This window comes from Halichoeres trimaculatus, unplaced genomic scaffold (assembly GCF_033239565.1).
Source record: "Halichoeres trimaculatus isolate MK-OKI-2021-1 unplaced genomic scaffold, fHalTri1.1 fHalTri1_scaffold_3, whole genome shotgun sequence".
NCBI classification, from domain to species: domain Eukaryota; kingdom Metazoa; phylum Chordata; class Actinopteri; order Labriformes; family Labridae; genus Halichoeres; species Halichoeres trimaculatus.
Window position 1 is genome coordinate 17,895,671 of NW_027437181.1, and position 24,297 is coordinate 17,919,967.

Here is a 24,297-nt window from a genome sequence, read left to right on the forward strand (position 1 = left end):
TATCAAGCAAATTAAAACAAACACAAAATCAATCTTTAAAAATTCTGACTACATAAGTAACAATTGATTCTAAGGTTACATTTCTAAGGTCTCATTTCCTACTTTTACAACTGTTTACTTTTCTTACTTTTTGACTTGGACTTACAAGACTTTCCAGGCTCATTCTCTTTGTATTCTAATGTTGACAATCACTCAAAAGTCTCCTTCCTGTTTTCTTTTATGAATTGTTTCCTGTTAAAAGAAAGTCTTTCCTTATCACTGCTGTCAAATGCTGCCAAAGGCTTGCTCATGATGGATTCAGGTTGGGGCCTTGTAGACAAAATAACAAAGACTCACAGTTGAGACTTGATTTTCTTTTGTTAAGTGTCATAGGTTTAATTTGGTCAGGATTTGGAGCTACAAATATAAACTGAAACTGACTGAATCATAAAGTGTATTATAAGTGTATATCATATAAGTGTATTAAGTGTATTAAATAATGGACAGAACAACTGCTAACTAAGTGAAGCCATAGTTTGTAGAGCTCTCGCTGATGACTACCTGCAGTAAGTGGGTACATGTAGTAATTACATAATAATTAAAAATATATATGTTCGATAAATGTTTGAAATGCGGTTTCTAACAACCCTAACCCTATTTTTTTTTCTTTTGATGCTGGTTAATGAGCAAGTGCGCCTAGTTTCCTGGGAAGTTTAGTTAAAATTCTGATTTGATGCTACAAAGATGACTAACAATTCCTACTGCATTCTTTACAAGATTAGCAGGGTGAAGGAGGAACTATGAGAGAAAACATAAGAAACACAAACACCAGAGTCAGTTGACCTCATTCACAAACAGATCCTGCACTGACCTGAGGGAAACTGTTAAGTAAAATGTGTGTTTTGGTTTTCAGAAGTCATGTGTCTCACGGCGCCACCAACTAGATCACTTCTTGTCTCCAACTGTGCAATATGTTGGTCCACATTGAGCAGGCATTTTGGCTTAACATGTCACAACTAATGGAAAAGGAAGCACATTGTTCATATTAAAATAAAGCAAGAGCTTTAAAGTAGAGAGATTTCACACCTTTGAGTTTCCTGTTTTACTACATGTTTAAAAACAGCCTTTTCCTGTGCATCCACAGGGTTGTACAGGAATTTGCTGGTCAGCTGTGTCGAGTGTAAATAACCAACTATGTATTCTCAATATAAACCCAGACAACCTTTGATTATCCAGCCTGTTACACCTGTGTCTGCTACAAGCACCAGATGCCATGTGATACTTTGAGATAAGCTGATCCAAAACAAAATGAAGCCCAGGTTAGGAGCCAGACAAATGCAACTGAGTGAGTGTGCAGAACAGGTAAGGTGTTGGGTTACATGACACCGTGTTCCCATGTATTACAGAGGGCTAACAAGAGAGCAGCCGTGAATTTCATAGTGAAGGACCACCACTTGTCATCTAACAAACAATGCTGAGGTAAGCGCTTATATGGCGTCATTCAGAGGAAGACACACCTAGCTCCAGGTCATTAGCCTGACCTTTAATACAATGCAACAAACAGTGGAAACCCCTTTTTATGCCTTTCTCCTCTTTCTCTATCATCAGACAAATAAAGTCAGTGTTTTTACATGACTTTGCTTTAGTAATACTGATCAAATTCCAGTTCCCTTAAGTTTGTATGCAACTCAATGTTTAACGAGACATCTTACCCTGATGGAAGTTTAACTTACACATTATGCTGGCCTTGGTCCAGAGCTTGAGAATATCTAAGTCATCAATCTGTGATGTATTACATTGCTATAACTTTCTGAAAATGTCATGGGTTTTCTGGCCTGTAAATGAATAGATATAAGTTTCTAAGTAGTTGGGTTGTGAACAAAGTTTTAATGTTATCAAATTACTCTCAATTTTGCATTAAGTTTACTTGTCGTGATGTTTTGACCCAAGACACACAACAAGAAAGTATTTTGAAAACCCACATACAACTAATCAGCAAAAAGATGAGTCAAACATCCAGGCCTTTCTGGTTCACTTAGACAAAGGTTGTAGTTTGTTCCAGCTGAGCGAGCAGCCCACACAGCTCTCTCATCATGTATCTCATGGGCATAGCATGTGGTTTAACTATGGCGTTTTGTTTACATGAGTCAGGAGACATACAGCACACGGCCCATACACACACCCACTTATTTCTTTGAAGTAGGGGAGATAGTGGTTGCTGTCTACTTCCTGGCTGTTTTGGGTTTGTCAGCCAGCTGTGTCCCAAGAAAAAAATGCAGATTGATCCAAGGCTGACAGAAAACTGAGTGGAAGAGTTTTTTATTGTGTCACATAAGCTGTTAGGGAAGTGGCTGGGAAACCTTGATGCTAGACTGAGTTTGTTTGCACTCCTGTACTGTACTCCAGTACTGTGAATTTGTCATGGTGAAGAGATTTTTCAAATCCATGGATCTTTTATAGCTGGACCAGACCTTATGGTATGGCCCTGTGTTTTGGAAAACTTTCTAAAGAAATGGTCCACTCTGTAACACTGGAGACTTGGGAAGCACAAGAAGACACCAGTAAGTGTGCTCTAAGACTGCAGGTGTGCCCTGGTTCCAAGAGAAAGTGTTGGAGAGTGGTATTCAAGGGTCCCATCACACCTCCCACTTGGTTGTGTTCAAACTAATCGAACATATTTACAAGAAACAGACATCACATTTTTTTACAAAAACAGATAGTTTGTTCTTATTCTTCAAGTCTAATGGAAAGTTTTATGCTGGCCTTGCTCCAGAGCTTGAGAACATCTAAGTTTGCACACATCACTTAGTGTGACGCACTCATCCGTTATTCTAACTCACATATCTAGTATCTTGCTATGGTCAGTTGTGGTTCTTAGAACAAGCTGACAGGTACTCAGTACATGACGTTATCTGTCTTTTGTTGCATTAGTTACAGACAATAGCTGAGAACAACACATAGAATGAGCTAAAATGATTGAGTAATGACACTGTCAACACCTTTTGTCAAAGCTTTTAAAAGAGAAAGCATTGTTTAAGGAAAAAAAAGATCTCATTCTGCATTGACAGAAGTTTGGGACTTCTAGCACTTGGAGATGTTATCAGTGCAGGAGATAACTTCGAAAGGAATCTTTCACTAATCCCTGGGAAATCTGTATGTCTGTCAGCAGAGCATTCTTGCTACCAATGAGTTTACAGACACAAATAAAGGCATCTTAAAGGGCTGTTCAAGCATGCAGTCTGTTCAGGTGTGGTTGACATGGCTGAAAGCTGGCCACTACACACCTTCAAATGAAAATACAACACAAAGTCAGTTTTAAAATGACCACAGGGCCTGCAACAACAAAATGTAACAACAAGCCCCTCACATTATCAAACCTGTGTAAGTGATGTTATAATGGACAGGATTTTGTGTTAAGGTGCACACCATACACAGAGGCTATAAACCTCAGTACACCCACCCCCATCTTTGCTTCACACATTACCTGACTCTCTTCAGGCTTCAATGCAACAAAAGTAAAAATGCCACAGAAAAAGAAAACTCAACAAACACACGAGCTACAATTTAACAATGCAAATCCTAATGTTCTTATACACTCAATAATTTTGCTACTACAGGCTCTTATAGTCTGCTTTGTTTCACAACAATACACCCAGTCAAATTCCTTGTATGTGTAGTTGTACTTGGCAATAAAACCAGATTCTGATTCTAATTCTGATTCCAATTAAGCAGCAGTTTGTAATGGAGAATGTTAGCCAACTTTAGTTCGGCCGTATTACTGGGTCAGATAGTTGATTGGATGGAGTACACCCCATGTTTTGTTTTTGTAAAGATGCTTAATAAAAGTTCAATATATTTTTTTTAAAATTCTTACTAAGTGGATAAGCTCCAGTACACAATATAAATATATGAACATTCTTTCTTCCATCTTGTCTTGAATAACTTAATCCCAGCATAAACCAATATCCCATACCTTGACCATGTCATTATGTTGGCCCCCCCAAAAAACATATGCATACACACTAATACACACACACACGCACACACACGCGCACACACACACACACACACACACACACACACACACACACACACACACACACACACACACACACACACACACACACACACACACTCACATGTTTATACACAAATGCAACGGCACACAAAAACATTGCACATCAACACCCTCAAATTTAACACATAAAAATATAAGTTCCTGTTCTTGTTCCTGTAGTCCTTTACTTGTTTTAACAGTTCCTATAATTCGCTTTGCAAATGTTTTGTCACCCACTTGTCATGTTCTGTCTTGCATCACTCAACTAAAAAAATATATATAATTAAAAAACATTGAAAGTAACAATGAGAGGTTTTCAGACTATCACAGAGAAGTCAGCCAGCACTGCCAGCTTTATTCTCCCCATATTTAGGATTTGTATGACACCATGTTACAAAGTAAGATTAGAACAGAAATAGAGCCTAGAAAAAAGAAAAAAACACATGTACGCTAGCAGAAAGAGAGCAAAGGAGGTCATGATGACATTTTTTATAGAGAAATGGGGCAGCAGCTGCTTAGTGTGTGCCACACTTTACGTTGAGCAGGATGTGTTTATATCGAGCTAAAAGTCATAAAATAAGCCTGAAAAACAAGAATGTCTCTTTTAAACCAAAATACAATCTAATTCAAAAGACCCAGGGATGTTACATTTTATCTGTTATTTTTTATTGTGCAACTTCACATTTGCCTTTACTGTGGTTATTTAAAGGCATGTCTATATTTTCTTCATATTGTCATCCATGTCTTGCAGAAAACTGACATGAGAACAACTTTTGGTTGATCAAAATCACTAGCTTGGAATTTAAAATGTGAAAAATAGTCAGTTTTTTAGGGCTCTTCGAAAATATACAGGGTATTTCTGCTTTTTCCAAACTACTGTGTCTACTTGTGGATTGTTTGTTGAACACAATATGGAAACAGAAACAGTAATGTGATCATGTTACACTGAAGTATACACACCATCCAGCATCATTTATGGTTAAGAGAACTAAAAATAACGTTTTCTTAATTGTGACTGTGTTTAAGAAAAAAAATATAATCAAACTCTATCAAAGAACACAATCATCTATAAGAAATGTATAAACATGAGGTGATATTAAGGCCCAATTCCTGTGAAATAGTGAAAAAAGGGCAGCTCGTGATGTAATGTGTTGACGAGGAATGTGGAACTTAACCAGAAACAAGAATCTTAGTTCAGGTCTGCTTTAACTCTCACAGCTGACTTTTGAGTCAGTGGCAATGCCATAATCTGATTAAGGTCAACCCTCATACGTCAATGATGAACTTTTTCCCACAATGGTATGTTTCATGCACAAACCACCGTAACTTTTGATTGTACTCAACACCAAAACTTGGGACGCAGCTATCAGTGCTGGCAAAACATAGCCTGCACAACACTTGTAGTGTTTTTAAGACCTGCAGGACCATAAAGAAAAAACAGGTGAAGCTGTGTTTGAATGTGACTGCAAAATTATGTATGCCTGTCCTATTGTCTTCTTCGTCCGTTATGGGCTAACTGGCAGAAAAACTAAAACGTCAAATTAAATTAAAAAAAGGCATTTTATTAACATATCCTAAAGAGATTCAGTCTGTTCTTGTCTTGGCTCCACATTTAGTGTAGCCCAGTCAGTAAATCATGCCACTATAAATAGTTGCAGTGCAGGCTATGCATGCAGGTTACATTTTATCTGAGCTTAATTTTTCTCCTGACCTGGAACGTGGCAATTCACTGCTATCAGTGGGGACTGGCATGGAAATAGGCATGTTTGACCTTTGGAGAGTGGTGGCAGAGAGCCCAAGTGTAAATAGTCTGAACAGTGCTTCTCAAAGTCCTCTCTGCTGACATTGATCAGCAGGTTCATATAAATACCCCAGGTTCACCTATTGTTAACACAAGTAATTACTAAAAGGACCATTGACCTCATGACGCACACAAGTGTACAATCAGGGCCTGATGAACTGCTTTTTAAGTCTTTAAAATGTGCCAGGAATAGTTTATTAAAAGTACAATGAGAGAGTTAGTGGGCTTTTGACCACTTAGTATGTTGATTTTTTTTCTCTTTAAGCTTGTCTTGCATCTACTTTTAAAGTTTAGATTCCAAAAGACATTACTAGATAGTATTATCAGTGACTCAGTATATAACAGGAGGTAAAGGTGATCTCAGTGTTGAGGTTAGTTTCATGGCTTTTCATTCGTCCATTTTTAATGAAATACTCATTAATCCTGTTAATAACAATTAAAGTTGGAAACAAAATGACTATTTATATGGAAGGGAAAAAAAATCTGAACTGGCAGACACTTGGGATCAGACAGTGATTGAAGACTGTGTGTGTGTGTGTGTGTGTGTGTGTGTGTGGGGGGGGGGGGGGGGGGTGTTTGAGTCTGGTGAAAAAGGTTAAACCTGACACAGCTTTTACGTCATTCAGCAACATAGATTACTGTGCTTTGTTGTTCATTGTTCTTGTGCGTACGTCATCATGGTATTATCATCTAAGGCCTTGTGTTCTGACATCTTATCGATCTCCAGTATGTTATCATTGAGTAGATCTGATATCAGTGAGGCCACAGTCTGTTAAAGGAAGACGACGCGGTGTAGATGATACAGAAATAAGTAAAAATAGAACCCTATTTTTTCACAAGTGGGGTCTCTAATGGGGAGTAGGGCAGCACATTATTGAAAAAAAAAATCCTTTCTGTGATCAAAATAAAACAAGAATTTATACCTTCACTTAACTAGAAAACCTCATTAAATTACTTAAAGTAACTGTATGTTCGTAGCTGATCCAGACATTTTTTTAATTGATCGTGATCTACATTTTAGCCAATCATCTCATCCAATCATGCTGTTACTGAGCGAAAATTACTCCCAAAGTATTCAAGCAATTCAAGTTTGCCCTATCTCGGAAACTTGATGAGAAGACAATACAATAACAAACAGTTCATTGACGTTGCCTGCTAGCCACTCCTGAGCTTTAGTGTGGAACTCATGTACACAAGTTCAGGAGTGTTGCGCAGTAGAGCTAATAGATGATCTTTACAACTAAAGTAGCTGGACAACGTTAAATGGAACAAAGAAAAAAGCACAAGGGATATTTAAGCCATCTGTTTTTACCATTCATTTTTGTTAAAGCAACAAAAAAAGAAAGAAACGTGTGCAGCTTCACTCTATTACCTCTTGTGCACCTATCATCTTGGCAAACCCCAAAACTGGATTTGGACTTTGAATCGGCAGATAATCAACACAAAAAAATCAGATAGGGAGCAAGGCCAAAAATGCTGATTGGAACAGCCATAAATTTATCATTATCAATGACTTCTGACAGTATTATAATGACTTCTGACAGTATTTAAAACTGTTTAGTCTCTGTCGGTCTTGCTATGACAGTAACTTGTAATTAAACGTAAAGTCACTGCCTTGTCCTCCTACTTGCACTGGAGGGGTAGATGCTAAAAGCAAACACCCTGTTGTCCCACCATGTTAGCAAGCGGCATATTCTGAAAACCATCTTGCTATTTCATTTGCATTTACCAAGATATCTGTGGTGTTGTTTAAAAACATGTGAAGAGCAGATACAATACACAAGTGCACAGTGGTCAGCTGTCTGTGTGTTCAACTAAGGGGTGGCATTAAAGTGAAAGAAGACATTATTTATTGATTAAACCTAGAAAAAGAGGAAGTAGTGATGGAATGATGTGTGTCTAGTAATATGACTAACATTGCAAGTGACTGTGATGGTCCAATGATATATTGTTCAGCCCTAGCTGATAAACAAGGGTACTCTTGAAGTTGCTTCAATAGGTTGTCTCAGAGAGATATTGTGAAACAGGCAATTGTAGTTGCAACACAGGCTTTGAGGCAACTTGACCTGATTAAAATAGGCAATTAAAATGCTTTTTTTTTAAAGATTTTCCTATGTTTACAACACTTTTATGGAAAGTAACTGCACAGACAAAAAGAAGAAGTCTCACTCAAGGAGGGTTCTGAAATCTCCTGAGAGCAGAAAGAAAAAAGGTAAAAACATGCTTTTTGGAAATAAACCCCCAAAAAGTAAATTGTGAACTTCCAAAGCTCAACAGTGTGGATTTTTATCTTTCTATTCTGTCAGGCATTATGTCATTTTTTATGTCAGATAAGTCTATACTCTAATTTATCTCTCTTTCAAAGTACAAACCTGCACATCCTCCACAGGCAACCTTTTTTGACCACTGGGAAGCCCAAGACAAAGCTCCAGCTTGAGGGCTGCAGGGCCTGAGTACAACAGGAAGGTTATACCTGATATGGACATGAGAGCTGGGTGAGGGAGGCTCAAAGCCTTGTAAGGGAACATCTGGTTTTATCGTGGAATCAGTGCAGGCTCCTCTCATAAACACAACCTAACGCCTGAGCCCTGGAGCTCTGGCCAATAACAAGCATGTGAACACAAACGCCATCCATCAGAGCCCAGCAGTGAGAGGAGGAGGAGTTAGCAGGGAAATAGAGACAAAGCACAGTGAGTAAAAAAAAACACCACAACACAAACTGTGTGTTAGGTAAATCATTTACAAGCAAGTGACCAATGCTGGCTGTAGGGAGCTCATTTCTACGTCGTGTTTACATCCACAAAGCTGCCATTTTGACCTAAAGGACAGCAGGAGAAACAAAAAAGCTTAAAAAGCTGACAGCTGTACACTTGTCAAGTTAAAGGTCAAAATCAATTCAGACTGATCCACCCTGAAGCGCTCAACATCTGTCAATCTAGTTGTTGCTCAACTTAACTGAGAACAGAGTGAAAAGATTACTCAGCAGTACGATAATTTAAACAGATTTAAAACACTCTTCAAATTCAGATTGTGAGTCTGTTTGTGTGCTGCATAGCAACAAAAGGCATGCTGTGGCCTGCCCATTCCTACTCTCTTGATCCGGGTGTGAGGCCGTGGTTAGATCAGAGATAAAGGTCAGCATCATATAGAAAGAGCTCTGGTGTACTTAAAAAACTGTTTCAAGTGGACAGCTTTTACGCAGCTGCTTCTAGCTGGATGCTTTACAAGGTGTTCTGCCATAAAATGATTCTGGCAAAGTGATAGATCATAAATTAAGTTACTGTAAATTTAATTTCAAAGAAATCCCAAACATTATCACACCCATGAGTATGATTGGACACCATAGAGTAGTAAAAAAAAGAAAGATTTTATTCAGGCAAACACTGGGGTTTTAGATCTACACATTTACTGAATGGGTTCATCTATAACAAACACTCTATCAAAGCAGGTAGCCTCAACCGAAAAGCTAACCTTCTCTAAGGTGTGAATTTCCCCAGAATTTGGAGCAGGGTCCCAGGGCTGGGGCAAGATGTTTTCCCTGGATTTGATTCTTTGACAATGTTTGAGGTGCTGATTGGGTATAAATTGCAATTCTTTGAAATTTCCGATATTAGCAATTTTTACTTTGCTTTTACAAAAACGAGACCATGTGAAAAAGTTAAATGATGATGATGTCTATAGAATATGACAGAAGCCATATTTTCCACAAAAATGTACATAAACAAAGACTAAATTTAAATTGGAAAAAAAAATCAATATTTGAACAAAAAAATCAAGATTAAAAATTGTCAATCTAAAAATCACGATACTTCGACACATCAATTTTTTCTCCCACCCCTATTGGTCTCAACCTGACATGCCAGACGAACAGTTTCATATATCCCCCACGGAAATATTTCACTAGTCCATCTGGTAAGCAGCTCTTAGGATTTGTTTCCAGAGGGGGGACATTTATAAAAAAATCAGCAGCTGGTGATTGGACGATCGTTCTGATTGACACACTCACCACAGACCAATTCACATCAAGACGTAACTTATGTGTGCTGCTGCTAAGAAACAACAGATGAACAACTACAAGAATACGAGAAAAAGCTGTGATAATGGCGTTAGACGACTGATGCCGTTTTGTAAAGTTATTCTAAGAATCAAAGGAACGCTGACAAGTATGAAAGTCTGCTGACGTCACGTCTGCTCGTCACTTCACTTCACCCGCCTCTCTTCCCTGATTGGGCTGGTTAGAATTTAGCAGAGTGAATTTGTCGTTCAATGGAGCCTGGCAAGATGGATCTGACACAAGCTGCTGCCCTGCATTATATGTGAGTGAGTGAGTGAGTAGGTGAGATAAAGGGCTACAATGAATTTTGGCTACATAGGACATCAAAAATATTTAGGCATCAACATGAGTCAGCTGGTGGACAACTGTATTACCTGAACGCCTTGAATTACACAACTGAACTTAAAGGAAAAGTGTCACGGTTCAATGATGTAGGTGTGTCTGGTTCAGGTCTGATGAAGGCCAACAGCCCCTAATGCAGGAGGCACCAACCCTTTTGAGACCAAGGGCTACCTCACAGGAAATGATTGGCATGAGGGGCTACGTGTCTGATAAAAACTTTCTGAACAAAATTGCACAGATCACTTTTTAATAACATTGATCGTAGTAAAAGTGGTAATACTATGTGAAGACTGCTCACAGGTCAATGTTAAGTATTTCACAATTATTATTAATGATTTACAGAAGAATGATGGTAGTAAGGAACTCAATTGTGACCAGTGCTTTTTTGGAACATGCCTCGCAGGCACCTTAAGTGGTTCTTGAGGGCACCACGTTGGTAACCCCTGCCCATGTCTCTTGGTGAGATATTTTCCTAATTTACTTTGGAGCAACTTCTTCTGCAGACTTAATCCGGAGATAAAGGAAGACAACTGGATACTTTCTGGTGTAATATGCCAGAATACTTTAACTTAATGTGTGATCATGGTTTGCAGAACTCTAACAGGTCAGAAAATTAATCCTACCACAGAAATCAGCCAAAAAATGACTGTACTCCAAGAGCACAGGATGATGTTTTATGGAGATTATTCACCTTGTGCCTGACACAGGGGTGGGGTGTTTTAGTATTTTACACTGTTAAATCCCTGGTGTTCAGTGCACACATAATGAAGTGAGACTGTCATTCTGCCTTAAGCCTGTATGCTCTAAGAAATGAACATGGGAAACCAGCTGTCAGGGACAAAAAGGGAGGGAGAGAGACTGCCAGAATGAGGTCACAAGTTTTATAAACCAAGAAAGACTGGATTAAAAATGTTTCAAGGGCAAAACATGAATTGTTTAAAATGAAGATGAGACCAAAAAAGACCAAAGAAGTCTATTAAGATGTTATAACCACAACCACTGACACCCAACAGCATTATTAGTGATTTATGACTAAAAATGTTCAACAAAGAAACAAATTTTCCATCTTATGTTAAATATGATTGAAGGAACAAAGTTTGGTTTTAATTTTCATAGATATTTCATATTGGCGCAAAAGATTTCAAGGAAGCTATTTGGGGGTGACCTTTGTCACAAGATGCAACGACCACATGATTTCTATTTCACCAAATGAGCACAGAACATTTGATTTATTTGTAGATTCTTATCTGCTGCTATTGATGCATTCAGCAACCATAACATTCTAACTCAGTGCAGCTCCCGAAGAGAAAAAGATTCTCAATGAATAGAAAAGGAAATGAAACAAAAATGTAAAAACAGTGTTAAAACAAAATGACTTAAATGTGCTGTGTTTCTTAGAGTGACATCATACACATACTCACAAAGTGCATTGTGCAGTTAAGTTTAAACAGTGTCAAGGTGGAAAGGTGGATTTCAGAGTGAGTGAGGTCTTCACACATTATAGAAACTCAGCAGGCAGCAGACAGGTCAGAACATAAAGTTGGAACAGCCAGAGATCAGCATTTTACAGCTGGAGTTTAAACTCGGAGCTCGGCACGCTTCGCCTGCATCACCTGAGACAGATGCCATATGGCATAAATACTGGAACACTGGCTGATTGTCAGATGAGTCAGAGTCACACAAACAAACCTGAGCATGGTTTACTAAACAGAGTGAAGGAGAGCAAAGGTGAGGCTCTACACGTACAAAGATTTGTGTCGTAAACAACAGAGGTGTTTTTTTTCTTTTGCAGCACTTTTTTATTTCTAGGTATTTTGGATAAAAAAGTGTATTCTATTCATTATCTATAAGTTTCTTTTTTTCCATTTCATTTGTCAAGATTCTGATGTGTGACGGGGCAAATAGCATACTTCATTTATAAAACACAATTTCTAAAGGTAGCTGTTCACATTGGATCACTGTAAAAAAAAACAAAAAATCTTCACAGCAGTTTCTACTCTGACATTTGCTTTGCTGTTGTCAAGTGTCCTCCTGACTGTGACCTTTACCTCTTCTCTCTCACTGCTCTGACATGTTACCAGTTACCTTCACAGCATTATCTGCACTTACAGCCTATTAATATGTCCAAAGCATGATGGATGATCCTCACTGTATACATAGCAGGACAGGATAGCTCTACAGTACTTTAGCCTTTGGTTCAAGGCTGGTTTAATAATCTTTGCTATGACAAGCAAATCAAGTTGATATTGTTGGTTCACATGCCAGGTCTGGAGCCCTTTGTTGCACATTTACTAATACATGGTAAAATTTGGAGTAATGATGAATTACATAATTACTTCCATCAAGGAGGTTATGTTTTTGGGAGAGTTTGTCTGTTTGTCTGTGAACAACACAACTCGAAAAGAAACAAACCGATCTTCATGACATTTTCAGAAAATGTTCTTCATGGGATAAGGAAGAAGTGATTAAATTTTGGTGGTGATCCAGATCACCATCCGGATCCAGGATTTTTTCAAAGGATTCTTTATCATTATGAGATAGGGCCGTTTTCACCATATGTGTATATAACTCCATGATAAATGGTTGGGTTGCTTTGCAAAAGAATACAAGACAAGGCCACAATAATTTTAGACAGATGTAAAAGTATGTAGAGCTGAAATGATTCCTCGAATGATTTGAAGTACTCGATTACAAAAAATACTTGAGTAATTTTCGCCGCCTCGAAGAATCATTTAATTTTAAAAAAAGATCAAAGAGTGGTATTTCAAATAGAGCTAAGGCCATATTAAGAGAGTTTTCAGACCCCTCAAGCTACCTCTTATACAAAATAGCAACTAGCAACAAATCTAGCTTCTTTTCTGTAGTTTGGAGACTAATGGGTCATTCTACGAAACGGGTGCCATTTGGGTCCTACATTTGATGAGATGTACAAGGCACAAAAAATGTGTCAAAGTGTGTTTACAGATTTTGGAGCAACCAAAGCAAGTGCTCTTATTGACATGCTGTATCAGAAAATTCTATTTCTTAAATAGAAAAATTTTCATTTGAAAAATAACTGCTCTTTAACTAAACAAAAATGTATTTTATCAGATTACTCAATTAATCGATGGGATTTTCAGTAGAATACTCGAATACTAAAATATTCAATAGCTGCAGGCCCTAAAAGTATGATCCAGATCCTGCAAATGTTCTGGATACTAAGATCAGGAATATGAAATATGTACTGGGTCATCATAATTTTCAACACTGTCAGGTAACAAATTATCGTACAAACCTGCAACTTACACCAAATTGTAGCAGACAGTCTGCTGAAAGGGAGTATAACATTAAAGTATGACTGAAGTGTTGCTTTTCTAGTACTTTTTGTGAGGATGAATTATCTTATTGCACCATGCCAGCCAAGCCGCTAATTTAGTCTTTCTGGTATTATTAAGGGGTGCTAAGTTTAAGTGTAAATAGCACAGCTGTTCTGGTTCGTTAAAAGGAAAATTGAAATAAAAAGACGGAAAAATGTAAGTAAAAAAAGGATTTTATAACATTTCTTTTTATTGTTTTCTCAATTGTTTGGACTAGTGTTGTTGCTCCTTTTACTTTTGGTCACTCTGATACATCTGTCTCAATATCACTAAGTGAACAGTAACACAAAACTTACAACATGATCACAATGGCAGGTAGAGTTCCCCTTATGACGCAGATGCTGCATCTTTAATCCATACCCTGCCTACCCCCAGCTAGCTACTGGCGTCTGCAGCAGAGCTCCCACTGCCTGATGATGACTGGTGTCTGCGGTGCATATCCAGGTCGCTTGCTGTTGATATGTGGCATCAAGTCCTCTGTTGATCCAGTTGATCCTTGGATACAGGATCAGGCCAGATCAGGACAAAGAAGGGTCATACTAGAGTCTGAGATCCTGTGCATTGCTCAATGTATGGGTCAAAGTATGGGATAGTATAACTTTATCAAGCTTTTTTAGTGTTAATACTTGCATGCTGTGTATCTTTTTTAAGAAAACAAACACGTCTGACTTGCTTCCCAACAGCGTCAGGTGTGCACATGAAGCTGAAGGAGATTCAGATTCTTGCTTAACAATGGCTCCAGCAGTTATTCAGCATGAAGGAAAGTCTCTTCAGCGACTAAACCACTGGCAATCAGGCTTCGGTCGCTGGATATTACCCTTTTAAAAAGCTTACAAGCACATGATGTCAAGGCCTTCACTCGTATTAGTAGCAGTTTGGGGCGGGCCACAGCTCTGACTGTATCTGAGCAGCACAGTGTGCGTCAGCTGCAGAGAGGGTGTGCGATTAAAGCCCTGTGCTGGCTCGCTCTGCCATCAGCCAGCTCCATACGACTGATGCAAACACCTATCTCTGCCCAAAGACTGCCAGTGTCTACTGATGCTTCTTTATCTTTTGCAGCAGAACTTAAAGAGTACAGCTGATTCGACTGTCTCTTTATTTGCAACTTTTCTCACGCTAAACTCTACTGTCTGTTGTGTGTCAAGCAAACTATAGCAAACTGCTAGGTTTGATGCAGACATAACCTTTAAAACTGTGCTCTTATATCGTTTAGCAAACAACAATTAAAGTAGCGACCAAGATATTGGGAAAGAGGGAGTGAACTATTTTTTTTAACTTGCAGATAAGCGATATGCTCAGTCCACTCTTCCAGGTTAAATTTCATGTGCTGTCACAGGACAGAGGAAGGCAGTAGGTGGAGGGGGATTCATGTCCTCGGGGAATTGATTACAGCGAACAATGGAAAGTAGATCAAGAGCAGGTTTGGTCCAATAGGAGAGTTATCACATTGGTCAGATACAAAATCTATCTACAAAATCTCACTTGGGTTATGTGAGGGGAGGAGGAGTAGGGGGGTCTGGTATTTGAGGCTGAGTGTGTATGCGTGTGTGCTGGGGGAGGGGCGGACAGGGTTAAAGTGAGAAAGAAAAGGAGACAGCGACAGAGTAAAAAAAGTGAAGAAAAGGGGGTGGGGATTGGCCAGGAGTAGTTTCTCCATTTTTTCATGTCTGAACCTCATCAGTCCACTATGAGAGTTTTTTTTTTTTTTAACCACAAGTCACTACGAATAATTTGTCCCCAGTTATTGGAAATGGTCGATCGTGTTGGTTGAAGTTTGGGTTTTCATAGCAGTGACTAATAGTGCTTCTCAGTTTTGCCCTTTTCAGTGGGATCTGCCCTCAGCTGCTAAACACACACAAGCCCTCCTCTGTAGCTGCGGCTGACGTCAACCGTCACTTAGCAACAGCCTTTTGGTGTAAAAGCAGCAGTGCTGACACCGTTTTCAAAAGAGGCGCACTGAGAGAGACAGAAAGAAATTTCAGAGTGAATGAGAAACTGAGATAGAGAGCAGAACAAGAGGGGGGAAAGTAGAGAAAGAGAGATACATTTTAGTGAGTTTACTGATGAAGGTTTTGATTGTATTAAAAAAATGCAAAAAGGCAATTATGGGAGTTTAATCCAAACAAAAGGCAAAATCACTCCTTTGTGACCACCCATTCAATCATTGTGTGGCCCTTTGAGAACACTGAAGGAAAAGATGATGTTATATGAACACAAATCTCATCTGGAGACCATTTACAGTCAATAAAACCTATACTCATTTTAATAAAACCAGCATTAACTGCACCCCCTGCCTCTTTTTCTCCATGCTTAAATTCCCACAGTAACTATATAAGTCAAAGCTCACACCATGTATGTCACAGCACTTTCATTTAGCTCTACCGCCATGTCGTCTGGCTCTCTTTCCCTCCATACTCTCAGCCTGTCACCGGACTGAACAAACAGTCAACACATGCAAGGTTCAACAACCTCATCCTGAACCTAAAAGCTCAGCCACCTGAAATGTTTGCATTGTTGGGAACCTTGTGGTGTGATCCAGATTTTTAGAGGTAAACTGCAGCACAAAAAAGAAGAAGAAAAAGACACTAAAAATCAACACCCAATTTTAAAAGGTTGGTTATGCCTTGAAGACATTAGTCATTTCCAATCTAACTTTTTCAAACAAGCCACATGTTGTGAAAAGATGGGAAGGATGGGAAGCTGCTACAACTTTGGAAAACAATAAATAAATAAACATGAAGGCTAAATTGGCCTGAACTTTAAAACACACATAATCAGGGACGAGTAAGCCTTGTGTATACAGTAACAAAAGCAGGCAGACGAGGTCAGGACATCACAGCTCATTAGAGAAAAAGGAAAACGAGGGGACACGCTTCACAGCCCTTCTCAGGCAACTCACAACACAGTATCAAAAGCCATAACCCTAACTTTGTCCTCATGTATTTGTAAATTATGGACTGCTTCATGAACAGAACAAAGTAAAGTACAATCTGTCTTTGAGTATCTTGCAAGCGGTCTTTTGATACTGTCTCTTCAGACACTAGAGTCATTAGGCTAAGCTCTGGTAGACCTATCATGAAAACTAAAGAGCTGCAAGCTAATTGCTGGTGATCATGACGCAAACCGTTTCCAGGGTAACCCGAGTTTTGGAGTACCCGCTCCAGCATTTCCTCATCTGTTTGCACTCACACCAGCAGGCTGACAATGCAGTCGCTGCATCCTGTTTCACTCTACAGTCAGCCAAACACACAGCACCTCGCTCCACTTAACCCTTTCTGCCTGTACTCCTGTGGTTGCCGTGGGGTAAAAGTTTAGAGGCAGATATGCAAATAGGTCCCGACATTTAAGAGAGTAGGGAGGGGGGGGGGGTCCCTGGATCATCATTTTGAATCAGCACATTGTCCCAAATAACACAAATTTCATGTTCATTTTAAACATGCTTCAAAACCCTCTGGAAAAGCTCTTTTTGTTTCTTCCACATGCTGATTCAGCTTCTTATTTAGATTCATAAAATGTTTTCCTCCCTACTATGAAAGCTACCTGTTGTGCCGATGAGGAGTTGCTAAGCGATGAATTAGGACATCTTGGTCTTGATATCGCAACTGTTACACAAGCTCCTAAACACAGGGGTTAACGTCACACATCACTCTCCTTTAGTTCAACAACAGCTCGGCTTGGCTCACATTTCATTATTTAGAAGTGCTCTTCGAAAATCAGCTCAGTAAAGTCACACTGGCTGATCAACTAAATACTAAAATCATCTGCATTGAGACTACCTAAATAAGAACTGAAAGAAAAAAATCAAAATATTGAATATACCACAATTAAAGTTTCACACACAATCTTTAACTGCAGATTATATATGTCATGTATAGCCTTTATCTCAATGCAATGAAAGTTTAAAAAAGGGGATATGAAACAGATGCAAATTAGAGTGTGTGGCACTGGAGTGTTTACGATGCATCCTGAGCACGCAAGATGTCACACACAAATCTTCAAAATGTTGGTTAGATTGTCCCCTTCTCATGATATTTAGCTGGACTTATTTTTGTATTTTTATATCAGACCAATAATGATGGTTAAATGGAGGAATGGGTGTGGAAAAAACACACACTTGTGTTTAATTTAACAGCTCATTTCGTGGCTTTGTTTTGATGTGAAAAAAAGAAAAAGGGGGGGGGCAACAGCACATGTCACTAAACGGATCATGGCTTTTATCACTACAAACATACAGATTAAGAGGCTAAGGATGCAAAAGGTGTAAACAGTACATATTCACACCATTAAATGTAATTTCTTTTAATTTTCTTTTGGTGACAGATATAAAAACAGTATAAATATGAAAGAAGATTTTTGATTGCTTCTTTAAAGCACTTATTCTACAGAATTGTAGGCCTGTTTTTCTAAAACCTGTGTCCTAGATTTTTACTTTTTTTTTACAGGAAAGAACAAAAGATTTTACACAATTTACCCTCTGCTCAGCTATAATTATTAAAAATAGTATTTGTTCAATTTAAGAAAAAGCTTAAATTACTCTTTTAGTACACTCACAACTGTATCATAATGAAATGTGTGCATTCAACAGAAAGACAAGATTATCAAACAGAGCATTATTTTTTTGTTAAAGGAATTAAACACATAACACTAAAAAATTTAAAAACCAGATGAATTGTCCGATTATCTAAAAGAATAAGCTAAGTGGTCTGAAGTGCAATTCTCTGTGGCAACTTTTTCCACCAAAAGCTCTTTCTATTGCACGGCGTCTGCAGACCAAGAATTTCTCCCTTTCTCATCACTGCTGGAGGCAGACACTATATTCTACAGGGCGATTAATAAGACTTGACATTTTTTTTTCATCATTGCAATCACCCTGTGGTACGTCACTGGGTTGTGACGTCAATGTTATATCATTCCACATGGCTTTACAGCAAGCGAACGTGACAGCTGAGAGCTGCTCTGCGTTTTCACTGCTCTCCCTTTCCAACCTTTTCTCTCTGCAGCCCGCTCCTCTGTTCTCGTCTGAATGGGGGGTTAGTTAAGTGTGTTATTTACCCCTGCCTGCCCCCGCCGAGTGGTAGCCACACAAAAAGAGGGCCTTCTCCTCCTGAATGCAACATCCCACTGCCAGCTCTGCCCCTGAGGTCTTAGTCATGAAGTAGTGAGCTTTCATATTTCTGCGATGAAAAACCCTAAATACAATAATCCTGCTTAGAAATTATTATCTGCACTTTGTTCCTGGTATAAAAAAAGGGGTTTAGAAGACACATGCTGACGTAGTCAGAACAGGTTGCCTTTCAGACTGGACAATAAATTCTTTGTTATGGAAAGCGGTATTTGGAATAAATGATTCAAAGGACTCATATAATAATATTAAGCAGAGTGGCGTGAAAGCATATGTCATTAATGCAATAACTAAAATGCGATACGTATTTTCATATATATATATATATATATATATATATATATATATATATATATATATATATATATATATATATATATATATATATATAGATAGATAGATAGATAGATAGATATATAGATATATATATAGATATAGATATATATAGATATTTATATAGATATAGATATACACACACACACACACACACACACACACACACACACACACACACACACACACACACACTGGGAAAACTAGTATGCAGGAAGATTTCAATTCCTTTTACAAAACACAAACTGAGACTAGAAATCTGGAAAAAAAACAGTTTTGTTTTTTATCTCCAACTTTGAGTCAAGGGTTACGTTTATTGTGCTCTAATGCAATTTTTTTTCCGTTTGTGTTAGTGAGTCATGTTTACACCTTTACAAAGACAGAAACTTTGGCTCACATTTTCATCACGTCTAAATGAGCAGCCTCTTCGTGGTTTAAAATATCGCCCACAAGTGAGAACTAAAGGACACCACCTAGGATGACAGTTTTTGTTCTGTGTAGTCAGTCTCGCACGTTCATGATCACACCTTCAACAAAAAGATGCTCATCTACCAAGTCTCACCGCCACAGCTCACCTACACAAGAGCAGAAAAGAAAACTGAGTTGGGACTAATGAAGGTAATGTTTTGACTCATGGTGTGACCACAACAGACTTTGAAAATGAACAAGTCTGCAAATCCTGAGCACTTGTTTTCAGTTTTGTTTCCTGTTGTAAGATCAAAAATATTTTAACTCATACAGGGTGTTCAAGTGAGGGAGTAGAGAGAGACTGATGCAAAGTTTGACAACAGGTCACAAATGTTTTCTCAAACTGATGTTGGCAAAAGATGTTTGAGGGTTGTATCAACAAACTCTCAAAGAACTTAAAAAAAAAAAAAAAAATCTATTTTTTTTTGTCCCCAACACAACATCTTCTAACATTAATGTGCAAAATTGTGTAAATTCAGTGCAGGATCTAAATTTGACTACTTTTGTTTTGATAATTTCGCCAAAATATCTTTGACGCAAGCTTTATTTTTACAGCAGGCCAAGTAAGGAAATATTTGAGGGATGCATTTACAACCTCCTTCAAACTTTACAAAACACCAGTTCATCACAGTGTTGCTCAATAGCACCACCAGCGGCCAAGAACTCCTCAGTGTGCCTTTAACAAAAACATCAGCGGAGCGATCTGTCAAAACAAAAGTGATGCTGAAGAAGAAGTTACATTCTCCACTCTATATTATCTTATTTTATCTACAGTGTACCCTGTCGTCATTCTCATTGAACACCTGTTTATTAGCTTCTGCTGTTGGAACATATGACGTTACACTCTTAGCTGGCTCAAGGTTCTGTCAGCCGCTTCTTTTCAGGCAAAGGAAAAAGTTGTGGCAAACATCTGAATACTCATACATCTGTCCTTTCTGTGAACCCTCAGTGTGGATTTGCAAATTGAAAAACTATTGTATGGCTTAGCTGCAGTATTACAGCGTCTTACATGTACTGCTGCTGCTCTTTAATCCCTCCGTGTACGTGATAAATGACAAGCCTGACAGCCAAAAAACAAGCGACATATTTTAAATGCCAGCGTTCTGATCGCACAAACGCTGAACGTGTTTACAGCCCCTGCTCTGGAGTCTCTCCGGCCACATGGGCTAACAGAGTGGTCAGGAAGAATAAATCCAATGGGTCAAATGTGAATGAGGGTTCTGACAGTGGGTAAAAATATCAATTAGAGACAAATACTTCCTTATGCTGTTGTTGCTACCGAGCCCTAAAAACTAAACACAGAGCACTTAACTTCCAAAACACTGCCTCTGACCATAAGAATGAAAATCGCAACATGATCAAACTGTTGTGAAATTTCAAACTTATTAAGTGTTGTAACATATACAATTAACAGATGAAGCGCAGATAATAATCTTCACAATGTGACGAGGCACTGTCTTTACAACTTTCATAATTTGCTCTCTTAGGACAGACAGGAAAGTATTTCCTCTCTTACATCTTTTATAATAAATCACAAAATGTTGGTTTAACTCCCCGCCTTTTTCAGGGTTGGACACTATCTGTCAGTTAAACGACAGAGAGGAGAGGTAGGGTTGCTCTTATTTCCCTGCGGGGTAATAAATAATCAACATAAACCTTTGTTTGCATTGTCTTTGAGCAGGTTCCTGTCTGTACACATAAAACAATTCTTGTCTTTGCAACTTAAAGACAAACTGTTACCTTCTCATTGAACAGAGCAGAGCAGAGGGGTGATGAGTTTGTATGAAGCTGATGAACATGTGACAGTAGTATTGAACCCCGAGTGATTGCTGTCAAGATTAATTTTGTGCGTTTTTTCGCCTGCATAAGACAAAGAACTCTTTCCATACAAAAGGCTTTTTCTAATATAAAATCCCCTGTAAATAAAACATTAAAAAGGCAATGTCTTATGATCAGTAACAGTTCTTCTTCAAAGACTGAATTTGCTGGTTATCAGCTTTAAGAAAGGAAAAGCTAGAGGAGATGATAACTTAAACATTTCCAACATGAAGTAAAAAAAAACACCTCTGACAGCTCTTCTTGATATCTATTATACTCTCCTGATGAGAAGGGATCCATCCCAGCATGCTTTGAACACTATACCTGGACAGGTTGCCAGTAAGCTGCATCAGAGCAGGACTGTCACCTACAAACACACACTCACACACTTCAAACTTTTTCAACCAACAGGTCATTTACCTCACTGTAATTCCCACATGTTTGTGTTTGCTGCCTACAGCAGAAATCTTTACTGAACACAAATATATAAATATATATAGAGCGGCAGCAAATGAAATTCCAAAGGGACGGTGTAATGACGACGCAGGAGATATGGTGTGCTTCAAATTTTGTGAATCTTTTCATACTAAAGAGCAAGTACACAATGATATCTAAAAACTAGAAACAACCTCTTAGCCACCTTTTTCACACAACTGTCTGTTCTTTCACACATTTTTACTGTATAGATAAGGTTTGATATCATTTACGTGGGATTATGGGGCAGGCAACAAAAAGATAACTGAGCTAGAGCACTAACTAACACTTGAGACAGCCTGAATAATAGACTGGCTGATTAATCGGGCCAATTAATCGCATTTAGGAATAATCAGCATCTCACTATGCCTGCACTCCTGAGGCGGATTTAAAAAACAAAAACAAAGTCTGCAGACACTGCAGGCAGCTTTTCAGACTGCTGTTAAGCAATGTTAGCACCTCTCTTCATGTGCATTTAACCATTCGGCATTCTGTCATAAATGCCTCCGGTCACCATTGTCTTTTCTCATCCTGAATGACCTTATGTTAAATTTAAAACTGGTGTATAGTGTAGATTCTGTTGGGAATTTATAAAATACTGCAGTTTAGTATTGTTTCAGACATAATAGACATGTTCTGAAATCTTTGGTATGATGTGCTTTCCTGTCTCACTTAGTTATCAAAAAGCACCTTAAAATTTTCCATTAAATAATGGATGCTGTTTGGAAACTGTGTTTTTTGAACTTGGCCAACCTCATGGCATCAGCCACTGAAAACCAATACTGGTCAGTAACTGATTAAAACTAATTTTAAGTGATACTTATTAATCAAATTACACACTTTTCTGAATCATAAACTGAAACAATGCCCCGTTAGAACTTTTCATTTTTGTTGCATACATTTTTTTTTTAAACACGTCTCAAAACCCATTTTATCCTTTGGCTTTTAACCCCGGTGAGACTTAGTTTCTTTGCCTGGTCTTTTTCTCTTTTATTTTCTTTTATTCCCTTTTACTTGCTTTTTATTTGCTTTTATTGTTTTTACAATGTTTTTCTTTTATTTGTCTGTTTTTTCTTATCTGTTTTTATCATTTCATTTGATCTACCTGTACAACACTTTGTCTACAGCTGTGTTTTTTTTTAAAGTGCTCTATAAATAAAGCTGGTATGGTATGGTATTTTTCCCATTATTAAAAGAGTATGGTGGACTGACTCATTACAAGTTAAGTCAAGCTTTTAGCTAAAAAAAATTGTGTGTTTTCAACTTAATTTAATTTTGGAACAAGCGTCTTAAAACTTACTCCAAAAAGACATCACAGCTGTCACATAATGTTTCCTGTTGATAAATAATTTTATTCAACCCATAAAGTTTGCCCTAAGTTCAATGTCCTGTAAAAAGAAAGAAGTGAAAGCTGTTGTCAGTGGTCTCTAATACTTTAGTCTCAAATGATGCACAGTTTAACTTCAAGTTTAATCTGGGCGCTCCGCTTACAGCCTAAAACACAATGAAGTGGAAAAACAACTGCTGGAAATTGCACAACTGAGACAAACTGGACATATGTATTTTTAGTTGTCTTATCATTTCAAACAAAGCCCGAAGGACACAAAAACAATATGTGTGACCAGATGCCTTCAACTAAAGAACTGCATGCTTTATTTATAAAAATAACACTGAAAATGTGTATGTTTGTCCATACTGTCTGCACACCATCCATGTGAACAGCTTGTGTAAATCTTTTCTTTTTAAAATAACATATTTTCTGAAGCACACTAGTCTTCATGGTGCTTTGATATAACCTGATAAAGGTGTATTTGTCTAAAAAACTAATGCGAAGTCGAAAAAAGCAGGGCTTTGTGTTGGATCTGTTAGCTGCTGTGTGTAAACAGACTGGTTTTATGCAGCCTGTGTGTACAAGCTTACTAAAAGAAATAAAGACACACACAGACTGTGGACACTGAATAATCCCTGCGTGTGCTCACCATCTTTTGGTTTTTGTTAACTGCTACAGTCAGAGGGGAGCACAGGCCACATCAATGGCTGTGCTGCTGTTGGCTGTGTTGATACTCTTGCAGGATGATGTAGGCAGTTACTTGCAATTTACTATCTGGTGTACACATACTTAAGTGACTATCCCTTTAAAAAGGTAGAGAAAACTGCCACTGTCTTTTATATTTCCTATCAGTTTTGTTTGAAATGAAATTATTTTGTTTGTTTGAAATTATTCTAAAAATCGATAAAAGCATCTGTTTCCCAATGCCGAAAACAGTACCTGGAAATACCTCGTAAAATGTAAGGGAAAGTAACTAAATAGAAACGTATCTAATGAGCTGAAATCCTATTTTGACTTTTTTCCTTCAAACTAAAACACAAACTAGTGTTTTATTTGTGGAAACAATCAGTTTCATAGATTACCTATCATACACAGTTATAAACACTATAATATAATGGCACAGTGTTGACTTCAAGTAAGGGGCTCACAACATGTGAAATGTT

General features: G+C 38.1%; 1 protein-coding gene across 2 annotated transcripts in view; it reads right to left on the reverse strand.

Annotated features, from left to right (window-relative positions):
* Positions 1-24,297, reverse strand: part of pde3b (phosphodiesterase 3B) — a 43,948-nt gene that overhangs the window by 18,150 nt on the left and 1,501 nt on the right. The gene's annotated exons all lie outside the window — the stretch shown is intronic.